This window comes from Dipodomys merriami, unplaced genomic scaffold, assembly GCF_024711535.1.
Source record: "Dipodomys merriami isolate MVZ:Mamm:240054 unplaced genomic scaffold, mDipMer1.0.p SCAF_2217, whole genome shotgun sequence".
Taxonomy (NCBI): Eukaryota; Metazoa; Chordata; class Mammalia; order Rodentia; family Heteromyidae; genus Dipodomys; species Dipodomys merriami.
The window spans coordinates 18,627-31,392 of NW_027203624.1; the positions used below are offsets into that span (position 1 = coordinate 18,627).

The 12,766-nt window shown below is 38.4% G+C and overlaps 1 pseudogene; it reads right to left on the minus strand.

The window, feature by feature from the left end:
• Positions 1–1,178: 1,178 nt before the first annotated feature.
• Positions 1,179–6,086, minus strand: LOC138835009 (histone-lysine N-methyltransferase PRDM7-like; annotated as a pseudogene).
• Between the last annotated feature and the right edge of the window lie 6,680 nt (positions 6,087–12,766).

Genomic DNA, 12,766 nt, shown 5'->3' on the forward strand with positions numbered 1-12,766 from the left:
TGCTCTACCACTCGAGCCACAGCACCACTTCTGGCTTTTTCTGCTTACGTGGTGAGGAGGAATCAAACCCAGGGCCTCATGCATGCAAGGTAATCTGTGTACCACTAATCTACCTTCTCAGCACCTATGAGGGGTATTTTTGTGCACGGGTCTATCAAGGAAATCTATTCAGAAATGTATTCATTTGCCACTAGACATTAATTATGAATTATCTGATAGTTAAAGGATAAATTGTTATCATTTTTACTAGGAATTGTTTGTCTTCCCATGCTAAAAACATGGAGGAGGGTATTTTAAACTAAAACTACAAAAGAAATTTAAGATCTTTGTGCTAACAAATGTGTCCAGTTATTACATTAAAAAGAAATTTCAAACTTCATGAATACAGAGCTCAAACTCCTTATACTACTTATTTCAAAATGCAAATTAAAGGGAAAATCAGACAGGGGATAAAATTTATATTGTATGTTAATTTTTAAAGAGGAAAATAAGATCCTAGATGGCAGATTAAAGGCAAAGCAATATCAGAGCCCTATCTGCTCAATAAGAAATAAGAAGCTTATTTGAAAAAAAAAAAACTGCAAAGTGCACATCAGGCAAAGGCAAGCAGTCAGAGCTTACCACAAACACAGAAATACCATATCTCTCAGAAAAAGGAAACAAGTTCAGACCAGTGCTCATCCTTATCCCTGATTTCAATAATACATATACACCCCCTACACACACACACACACACACACACACACACACACACACACACACAATGAATGTATGCAACAGCTCAACCTACTCACATCCACTCAACATGAATCAAAGATCTTCCTGTAATATTTGAAACTTTAAGTTTCAAGTCATATAAATAATTGATAATAGATGCATAAGTAATTATTTTCTGAATAGCGCTCTACTGTAAAAGTGAGAATTCATGATGATTATAACTACTTTAAACATCTCTGAATCTCAAAAAAATTAAACAACACACAATCCGGGACTGCATTTCTACCAGCTATTCTGCAAAGGCTTAATAAGAAGATACTTATGAGATTTTGTGTACCAAAAATTAAATACTAAATTCAATTAATACCTGAGTAAGTGAAGAGAAAGATGATCAGAGAGATCTATGCTGCCTCCAGTTCTCAACCAGCTGTACACTGTGTCATCTTTGCTGCTGCTGGACCTTAGTTGTCTTCTCCAGTGCAGTGGCCACACTGGGGTTGGATTGGGCCTGGTAGGGAGATGAGTTTGGCCACATGGGAGGCCACACTGGGGTTGAGGTTTGGGGCAGTGTGGAGGGGAGAGGAGGCCTTGGCAGAAGCTGGTGAAGCAAGGAAAGAGGCAGGAAGCCGGAGGCTCAGGAAGCAGCATGCCCGAAGGCTGCCTGGTTCTGGAGAATGTCTGTGAGGTGGGGTTGTTGGGGCAGATCCCATGGGGCCTGGTGGCCTGGTGAGAAGAGGAAGGAATCTCAAGTACTGCAAAGGAGGACAATGAAAATTAAGATCACAGTGGCTGAACAATTTCAACAACAAAGGTGGGGACATGGAGGTAAACTCTGGGGATGAGAGGACGGCAGCACTGGGCCAGTGGAGTTCAATCCTTTCTGGACATACCTGGAAGTGTGTGAGGACTGGCTCCACCACAGCTTTGGCCTCACTCGACTTGAACGGGCACCCGGAATGGTCACCTCAGCCTCAGCCTGCCCCAGAGAGCCAGACTGGCATAGATGCTGAAGACCAAGCAGTGGCTGGGAAGCTATGCGCAACAGGGTGGAGGAAGCATGGCTGGTGGGTGCAGCTCCAGCCCAGCCAGGTCCAGGGCCAACGGGGAAGTTCAGACTGTAGATCTAGAGCAGGCAGTGTGCCCCAGACCAGTGGGACTTCCAGGGACTTGCGTGGAGGCCAACACGTGCATGTTGGGAACTTCATAAGCATGGCCCAGGCGTCTCCACGGAAAGGTGCATTCACTCCTGTGCCTCTCCTTTCTTCTGGACTCTCGCTGTCCTCCTGCTTCCTGCTGAAGTACCAGGCCATAGACCGCCCCCAAAGGCCAGCAGAGAGCCCTTGCCAATGTAAATGCAGGGGGGTCGTTTATTACAGCTCGAGCTGGACTCACAAATCTTCCCTGACACAGCAGGTCAATAATTGTCAGTCCCAATCTCTTGGTCAGCAAGGTTTTTTTATTTTGTATGAAGCAGGTGGAAGGATCATTACAACACTGATTTTGTGATAGGTCGGTGGTTCGTAGTAAATCTAGTCTTAAATTTATTGGTTGGGGAATGATCATTTCCAGTAAGGGCAGGGACTTTCTCGCTTAGCAGTTACAGGATAGGTTAAATCATACATAGCAAGCATATTATAAGTTGGGGTAGGTGGGGCCAATCACAGGAATGCTGAGGGCACTATTCCTGGATTATTTCCCGACCTAAATTGCTTCCTGATAGAGTTGGGAGATAATCGGTCAGGGCAGTCTGAGATTCCTGGACAGATCAGGGCTGTCTGGTTTCTTAGTTATTTTTACTGTTACATTTTCTTAGAACATGAACTGACACTCTTTTTCCAGTAGCAGATAACAGATATTTTCCTTAGAGTTTCTGAAATCACTGCCAACCTATTTGTCCTCTCACTGACACATCCAACTACAGGAGTCAACTTCTCCACGCTGATGACAGGCCATCTCGGAGATATTCACAGGGCTATGTTTCCTCCTCTATCTCAGGCCTTTCTACTGAAAGAACATCCTTACTAAAAACTTTTTAGTTGTTTCTAGTGAGGAAGAAAAGTAAGGCCTAGTTGCAGCCATGGAACCAAGAATTGAGGGCCATGGCTAGAGCAAAATGCCCTGAGAAAAGATGGATTCATTTTTGTCAAAGACACAAGTCTCTATAGGAACTCTCATTCTAACTGATTTTCTTCCTAGTAATATATTCACAGAATATGTAGACTATGTAATGAATGAACAATGACATATGCATAATATTTGCGAATATGGAGGGAATTAAGAAAAAACTGCAATGGCCAGAAGTAACTGGTTCTTTGAAAGAGAGCTGGTAGGTTCTTTGTTTGGTCTCTACGCCTTTTAGCACGGTATTTTGTATTGCATTCAAACATATGAAGTTCTTAAAATGTAAAATCAGGACAAATAGTTAAAAATAAGGAAATTTTCCTAATAAAGTATACAAACTGCATCTTTAAATTCAGAGGTACTTAACTTGAAATTTTTCTCACGTTAAATTGCCTTTTGTTCCACCGAAGAGTTGATATTCGAAAATTCCTAAAGAGAATTATTTTTTTACTTTTCTTCCTTTTTAAGGAACCATAGTAAGGTCCACCTGTTTCTGCTGTGAGCTCTTTCTTCCACTTACTGCCCAGTTGCTGTCAATACTCATCCCCATACGAGACAAGCAGCTCACATCCTGCCTTGATGACATGACAGGTTTGGTAGAAGATCTACCTCTGATACTGAAAGGCCCTCGGATTCTGATTCTCAGCACACCTGCCACAGTTCATATACCTAAAGTTGAAGCAGGCACAGGAAGGAAACATAAGAGGGTAAGTTTCTGCTCCCTTTGGATCTACTCCCAATACTCATCCACTCTAGAACTCTAAGTGCACTGTTTTCAAAGCTCAGTTCCAGACTTCTCTTAATCCTTATTTGTCACAAATAGATAGATTTCCAGATTCTCTAAATTGAGTTAAAGTTTATGTCATAGATTTTGGTGGGGACATGCATTCTGTTTCTAGATTAGCACACATCATTTGACATTTGGCCCAAGTAATTTTCCTTAGATTGGACTCACTCATGCACCTGTCTCCACTATGTTCCCATAGAAATTCAGAGAATCATTTGTCTTATAAAGACAATAGAGGGAAATTTGTTTATTCATGATGTTGTTTCCTGATACGACAATGGTTCCCCATGGCACAGGGCTGCAGGACATACCATAGAACCACTGCTTTCTGAACCTCACCACTGCTCCAACTCTGCTTCTACGTGTTTGAGTATACCCTAATAGACTAAAGTTCTTTCTTGTAGGTTGTTAGGGCACTATGTACTTTGCAAAAACGACGAAGAAAAATTATAGTTAAATACTCCTACAATGAAATTGTCCTTTCTATCTCCACATGTGTTTCACAATTACTCAGGGAATATGATTTATTCAACTACTGAGGATAATTCTTTGACTCGTATACAGTATGTGCTTTACAGATGCAGGATCTATGAATGAAGTTAGGCCCTTTGGTTTTTCTTCTGATGTCTTAATTTTGTCTCTCATGGAAATTTTTATTTTGATACAGTACACATATTTATATGCATACATACATACATACATACATACATACATACATACATACATACATACCAGAGCTAATGATTGAACTCAGTAACTAAACTTACCTCTTGCAATACAAGCACTCTACCACTTGAACCACTAGCCCTTTTTGTGTTGTTTATTTTTGAGGTATTTTTTGTCTGTCAAGGGGCATAAACTCTGTGCCTGAATGTTGTCCTTCAGCTCTTCAACTCAAGGCAAGCGCTCTACCACTTGAGCCACAGCGCCGCTTTTGATTTTCTGCTGGTTAATTGGAGATAAGAGTTTCACAGCCTTTCTTCCATGGGCTGGATTTGAACCATGATACTCATATCCGAGCTTTCTGAGTAGCTACTTACAGGTTTGAGCCACCAGTGCACAGTTTGTTTTTGAGGTATTATTTACCCTGCTGTCCTGGGTTGCCATCCTGCTTGTGCTTGCCTGGGTTGCTGGAGATACTTCACTTTATCCAGCCATTGTACTTCCACAGTAGCTGGGATAACAAATGTGCACCAACGTGCTCAGCCATTGGTAGTAATCGGGGTCTTATAATCTTTTATGCTAGGAATGGCATCAGACTGAGATCTCATCTCTATCTCAAAAGTACAAATTAAAGGTTGAGCTATGGAACCCAGCTATACTATTTATATTTTTATTTCTTGTCCATCAAATATTCATAATTTTGAAAGCACCAAGTACATCAAAAGAAAAATGGAGATATGGGAATCCATATGTGTGATAATCAGGGTGCAAGTCTTCTGAGGATAATATCCTCTTAGGAACCATGAAAATGACTGCTGGACTCACTCCAGTTGGCCTGGGATTTATTTTTTGCATCTACACATAGAAGTTACTCCTTTTTGTGATCTGAGTTTCAGAAAGACAAGCTAAAGGCTTTTGGGTAATAATTGGCAAAATCATATTACTTGATTCCAGTGATGCTCTTTGAGCCTGCATGGACTCAGTAGTTGTGAACACATAAGATGCCGTCTACACATCTGAGGGGATTTGTCATAGTCCTAACAGAGGCTCCTTAAGCATGGATGCACTTTGCCTCTAACACACTCTGTTTATATGCGATATACTTTGATCCTAAATCAGCATGTCCATGTTTATGCAGATTCCACAAACACATACAATTATTTTGTCCATGTCCTAGCAATGTTTCATTGGAGGCACAGGGGGACACATGGAGTTAGAGAAAGGGGGGAAAGGGAGGGCATTTCTTACCATCTAGGAGTACCTATTGTCTGCATCTTCATCTTCTATGATCAAGCCCTCATAGGGGCTGAAGTGCAAACCCAATGGCAGATCAGATTCCTCATTCCATACTCTAAGCCTAGCCTCAGGGTACTGTACTGACGAATTCTCAGCCCAGGGGGCAGACTGAGGACTGAATGGTCATAATGCCCCTTGTCCACCACATTGTCTCTTACAAATATAGGTGGCCCATGAACAGTGTAGCTGGTGATGAAGAAGTTCTGACACTGCTCACAATCTGAGGCAAGAGAAGCAAAAATTAGTCAAGAAATATGTACATTCCCAGATTTAACAATCATGAGAAAGAGCACAGAATGCATATCATTGTCGCTTAGTTCTTCATGTGAAGTTACTAGAGTAAACCAGTAATTGGGGGCCAAATGACCTGATGAATTATTATAAAAGCACATTTGCCTTCTGTTTGAACAAGCACAGAGGGTTACTTACACAGGTAATCATCATCCTGGGGTTTACGGATATCTTCATAAGCATAACTCTTTCTTTCCTGTAGGATGTACATGCTCATTTTTACCTCCTTTTTCCTACGTCCAAGTTGAAAAACAATGGTTATTTAAGTTGGGGATCAACAAACTTTGTCCCTATTTCTTCAGAAAAGTAAAATCTCTTACTACCAAATTATCATCTATTCTTCTCACATACTCTGGTCCCCCATTAACCTTTGACTAAGAGATACAAAGACTTCATTTGAACACTAACTACAGGTTTCTAATTCAATTTTAAGTTTTGGCCATTCCCATTTTCAGGTTTAATTTTGACTTCATTAAATTTCTTATAAAGTGGTCTTTGATGAATTTATTCATTCAGAATATTTGTTGAGGGTATGTTAAGTATTGAGCAAAGACGAGGACATACAGGATTGAAAATGTGTGGTCACAGATTTATCAGACACTTTGCGTTTATCTGTTATTTTACCTTTTACTTATCATTTTCAGACAACATGCAGGCTGTACACATTTTTCTTGTCAGTCCTGGGGCTTGAACTCAGGGCCTGGGCACTGTCCCTGTGCTTCTTTTGCTCAAGGCTAGCACTCAACAACTTGAGCCACATTGCCACCTCTGGCCTTTTCTGTTCATGTGGTTCTAAGGAATAGAACCAAAGGCTTCATTCATACAAGACACATAATCTACAACTAAGCCACGTTCCCAGTGCAGTCTGTGCATCTTTATCTATGTTCTTTAGATTAACATTCAGAAGTTCAGGGAGAATGTAAAATGTGTCATGGCCTAAGTGCCTCCAGGTGGATAATAACCCAAGTGTGTAACTTCATTGTGAAATTCTTATGTGCTGCTCATTGGAAACCTAATTACTAGTTCCACAGCTTAGTTCAGCCTATGTTTGAACTTTCCAAAGTCCATCTCACATAATCAGATTACCCTCAGCAACCTTGCTAGAATTACCAAAATTAGTAAATTTCCCAAATTATTTTCTCTTACCCAATTTTTGTTTGCAGTATTGTCCTTGTGTATTTGCTTCTCCAAGAGGGAACGCTGGTTTCTGGGCCTCTTCTAATCCACTTGACTTTAAGAAATTTATAATTCCTGAGAACTTCTTCAAACTAGGTTCCTTACCTAAGGTTGTCTTGGGCATTCCCTTCAATGAAAGTCACATATAGAATTGGAATGTATTTCCTAAGCCTTCCATCTCCTATCAGTTTTCTCTCAAATCCATATAAGTTAGACTGAGGGAGGGAGAACACTTGAGAATACAAACCGAAAAGCAAACAAGGTCTGTGAATGAAGGAAATGAAGCTTGGAAGAAGACATGACTAGTGGTGACATTTAATGAAAGAGAACACGGGGAAAGTGGAGAATTACAAAACTTGGTTGGAAAAAGCTATGACAGAGCAGTGAGAATAGGAAGAAATTATTGGCAGAAATCTATATGGACAATTAAGTACATTCAAATTGCAACTAGTTATAACAGATGACTTTGAAATTAATTTGACTTTTTTCTATGCAATTTTGCCTGAAAAAGTATGTACCATATAATAATTGTATAAATTGGTATACATGTCTGTTTTTGAGATGATAAGGTAAACAAAAATGTGATATGGTAAAAAAAGAAAATGTTCATCAGGCAGACTCTAGTGACTCGTGATTGTAATCCTAGTTATTCAGTAGGCTGAGAGCTGAGGTGTAAGCTTGGCAGCCAGCCCAAGGAGTAGTAAGACTCATATCCACTTAAAACCATCATAAAAGCCAGGAGTGGTATTGTGGTTCAAGTTGTTGAGTGCTAGCCTTGCTAGCACAAAAGGAAGGATCTGGAACAATGATTAGTCCTGATTGTAAGTCTCAGGCCCAGCACCAAAAAATTTAACATTGAATATTGTGAATTCTTAAAATACAGCATCAATGGGACTAAGCATTTCTTTCTGCTTTTCTTTTTTCCAGTCCACGGCCTGGGCCCTTTCCCTGAGCATCTTTGGCTTGAGGCTAGCACTTTACCGCTTGAGCCACAGCACCATTTTCAGCTTGCTTTTCCTGTTTATGTGGTACTAAGGAATCAAAATAAGGGCTTCATGCATGCTAGGCAAGCACTCAACCATTAAGCTACATTCCAAGCCCCTAATTATTTGTTTTTGAGCCCTGATATAAATTCACTTTCTGTGACATCCCTAGTTGAAATAAATTAGTTGAAATTGAATTTGAAGACATTAACTTCAGTATTTCTCGAGCCTGTTACTTTTACTTAAATTTCAAAACTGATTATTATATATATTGATTATAACTTGTTTATCCTGAAAATATTGAGGGGGGTTCAGTTGAGACTTCAGACCTCTGAAGAACGATCAGTTATTGTCCAACCACTCAAAAGACTCACATGTAAAGGCTACAGCTAAACAAACAACTATGGAAAGTTCCAGAATCAGCTAACTAAAGCTCAGAAGAAGGGACCAATCCTCCTCTTCCTCACAGAATTGACATTTGAAATTAGCCTCAGAAGGATATGTATCTATGTAAAATATTATGTCACTTTTTTTAGTTGTCAGTAAACTTTTCTTAAAACTTACAAATAGTGTGGATTTATTGTTGCATCTATCAATTTGTTATAACAAAATGAAAAGTGGTTGGAACAGAGATTGGAACAATCTTTCAGTGAATGGTGTGAAGATGTGAATGGCTAAGATAGCTAAGACTTTATAATGCTGTGTAAGTATTTATGAACTTGTAAGTGCCTTTAGAGAAAATGTATTGGTAGACTTCACCACCACTAAGTGTGATCCCAGACACAATACATTTTTAGATTTCGGTTTTCTCATCACGTAAGTGATTATAGTTTACTATTTGCCTCATTATGTTGTTGTAATATTGAAATCTATTTGTTCATGGAACATTTAAAATAAAGTCTAAAATATTGTGAAAATAAAATAAGTGGTAGTGATTATTGTGGATATGAATTGAATCTTAGAATGAATATGATAAGAACAGAAGAGATCAGGAAAAAGAAGCAGATGTTCCTAGGGCTTCTTCTCTTACTTGGAACCATGAAGAAAGTTTACTCATCAATAGAATTTGGGAGACATTTATCTTCTGACGCTTACTCTGTTCAGTTCTGAAGGTCACCCAAGAAGGTTTGACTAAAAGTGATGAGAAATCTGGATTTTGGTTACAAAATATCTGCAAACTGTGGATTCTATTTTTTGACAGCAAATCTCAGCCAGAGAGAAAAGACTCTATTTTAGGAAAATGTTTTCTGAATTATCATTAAGGCTTGTCCCTATATTTCTTTTCTTCAATTTCTTCAAACCTAGACAAAACCCATCTTTGCTTCACTCTGTGTTCATAAGCTATCTGTTATAATTTAATTGGTTTTTGATGACAAGAAACACTAAGCAAATTAGGAACAAGAGGGAAAGATTATTTAGTTAAATAGCATACATCATGGTCAACTTAGTTTCATTTCAGTGATGAAGGATTGTTTAACACACATAAATCTTTAAGTGCAATGCAACACATAAGCTGATCAAGGACAAAAATCACACACTCATTTCTCTGGATGCAAAAAAAGCCTTTGACAAAAGTAAACATTCTTCTTTTTTTTTTTTTTTGGTCAGTTGTGGGGCTTGACCTCTGGGCCTGGGTGCTATTCCTCAGCTCTTCAGCTCAAGGCAAGCATTCAATCATTGAGGCACAGCACTACTTCCAGTTTTCTGGTCGTTTATTGGAGAAAAGTGCTTCACAGACTTTCCTGCCCGGCCTGGCTTTGAACTCTGATCCTCAGAGCTCAGCCTACTGAGAAGTCAAGATTACAGGTGTTATGCCCAGTTAAAGTCAGCATTCTTTTATCATAAAACCCTTGAAGAAACTAGTGATACTGGGTATATATCTCGATAGGATTACGGGTATATGTGAAAAATTAAATCATTTCTGTTAATAGCAGGAATGACACAAATGTCTATTTTTTTCATTCTTTTCCCGTATTGAATGCAATCAAGCCACAGAAATAAGCATAGAGAAAGAAATAAATAGGTCAAAAGGGAAGAAACCATTTAAATTATACTTGTTCACATATTACATGATCCTATATTTAAAAGATCCTAAAAATTTCCAGAGAAAAATTCTAGATCTGATAAATGCTATTGGAATTGTGTCAGAATAAATGATGAACATTTAAAATCATCAGCTTGTCTGGCAACAATGAACAGTCTGGAAAAGAAATCAGAAAAATCACAATAGTCTCAAAAAATTAGCTTAAGATTGTGCTTAACTAATGAAGTAAAAAGACTTCTATAATGAAAAGTATAAAACCTCAAATAGAACTGAAAGCCAACCTGGGCTGGTAAGTTTGTGAGACTCTTATTTCCAATTAAGCACCAGAAAATATGAAGTGGTGCTGTGGTTCAAGTGGTAGAGTGCTCACCTTGAGTTGAAGAGGTCAGACACAACACTCAAGGCAACTGTCAGGATTGATGACGATGATGATGAAGATGATGAAGATGATGATGATGATGATGATGATGATAATAATAATAAACTTAAAAATTGGCACTATGGATTGCATTTCATTCTTCCAAAATTATAAGTTGAATTCCCAATCCTCAAAATATTATTTGGAGATGGAGCGTTTGGTAGATAATTAGGGTAAGATGACATCATGGAGGTGAGGCCCGAGATGGATTTAACTTTCACAGAAAAAAGCAAAGAAAGATCCTTTCCATCTCAACTGTTCCTCCTTTCCCAGTCATGAACATACCAAGATTTCATGTAGATACACAATGAGATATAGGCCATCTACAAACCTAAAATAGATCCTTCATCAGAACCCAGTCACACTAGCATACTGGTTTGAGTTTTCAAGCTTTCAGAACTATGAGAAATAAATTTTTATTTAATTAACTCACTGTATACTATTTGGTTATGGCAGACTAAGTTGAACACACAATGAGAAAAACACTGGAATTCACCGTTTTTACAAAGAAGATACATAAATCTTTGTATGTGGCTAACAAATGTATGAAAATATGCTCAATATTACTAAGCAGTAGGGAAATGTAAGTAAAATGTCAATGACTCCTTAGGATGCCTACCATAAAAATAAATAAAAAGATACTGGATGCTGGGCACTGGTGGCTCTCGCCTATAATCCTAGCTACTCAGGAGGCTGAGGTCTGATCATGGAGCAAAGCCAGCCTGGGCAGGAAAGTCTGTAAAACTCTTATCTCCAATTAAAGCACCAAAACACCAAAAGTGCCGCTATGACTAAAGTGGTAGAACACTAGCTTTCAGCTAAAGAACTGAGGGACAGCACCCAGGCCCAGAGTTCAAGCCCCACGACCAACAAAATAATGGAACCTTTGCTCGCTGCTGGTAGAAATATAAAATAGTGCAGTTGCCTTGGGAAATAGTATGAAAAGCACTCTAAAAATTAAAAGCATAACTAGCTTATTATCTAGCAATCTAATTCCTGATATACATAGAGACAGGAAGGAAGGAGGAATGGAAAGAAGTAAGGAAACAAGGAATGTAAATAGATCCTAAATAGATATTGGCACATTCAGTATAACTGCAGCATTATTATTACTATTGTCAGTTGTAAAGTAGTTGCATAGGAAAACAGACATTATATATGAGTTCCAAATTACATGACCACATAAAGGAAGAACAGTTAAGGTTCACCTGTCTTTTTCCAGGTTTATCCAATGTGAATAACACAGACAGGGTAACATTTCCACAGTCTATCATGGATCTTTGGCACAGAGTACATTGCAGATTCCATGTTCAATTCAAATCAAAGACATCAGGCTGCAACCTTGTGATTTCAGTCACAATTCTTTCTGTCTGGTCTATTCTTTCTATGTGAACTCTCTAAATGAAGGCATTTGACCACATAACCCCTCTGTGATATATAAATGCATACCACACTGGAAACCCTTCAAAAGCACAATCTTACTTGGGTCAATTTGACCAAAAGATGAAGAATAAAAAATTCTTGAACAGAGAATCAAGTGGACCAATCTCTCCATGACTCTAGTAGCATTTATTCTTCTCTCAACTCCAGTAAGGAATTGGTTCTATTTTTGACAGTTTCCATTTTTGTTCAGATTGTTCAATGTCTTTCTCTGCGTGGTTATTTCACTAAATAGACTATCTTCCATGAGATTGCAAATGACTGCAAATAAGTCAACAAATATATGTTTTCCAGGTGTTAGATAGAAAATCAATGCATCAAGAAAATATGGACTATAATATTGTATCAAAATGCTGTATGTACTTATCTACGTAATAGAAAGTGATGAGGATCACTTTATACTTGAATTTTACCCTACTAAACATCTAGCAGAGTCCTACCTCTATCTATGTTTCTCTTATCCTTTGGATTTTTGCAACCATCTTCTAACAAGCTTCTCTTTTGCCTCGTTTCTAATTTTTTACATTGCTATCAGATTTTTTACCAAAACTATTTTTAATAGTGTTTTGATTAGTTATCTGAAGAGAGCGAGAGAAAGAGACAGCAGTGGTGATAGAGAGATACTCATCTTCCTAACAACTCCAATTTCGTCCTCCAGAAAAGTGAGAAAAATCAGGCTCTTACCATCATCCATAATGATGTTTTATTATAACTCACTCAACAGAACAGCAGAATAAGTTAAGAGTGAGTCAATTACAAGTAGCTCATCTCTAGTGATTAATTAAGCACTGAAATCATTTTGGTGTTACTCATCCATAACCAAATACAGA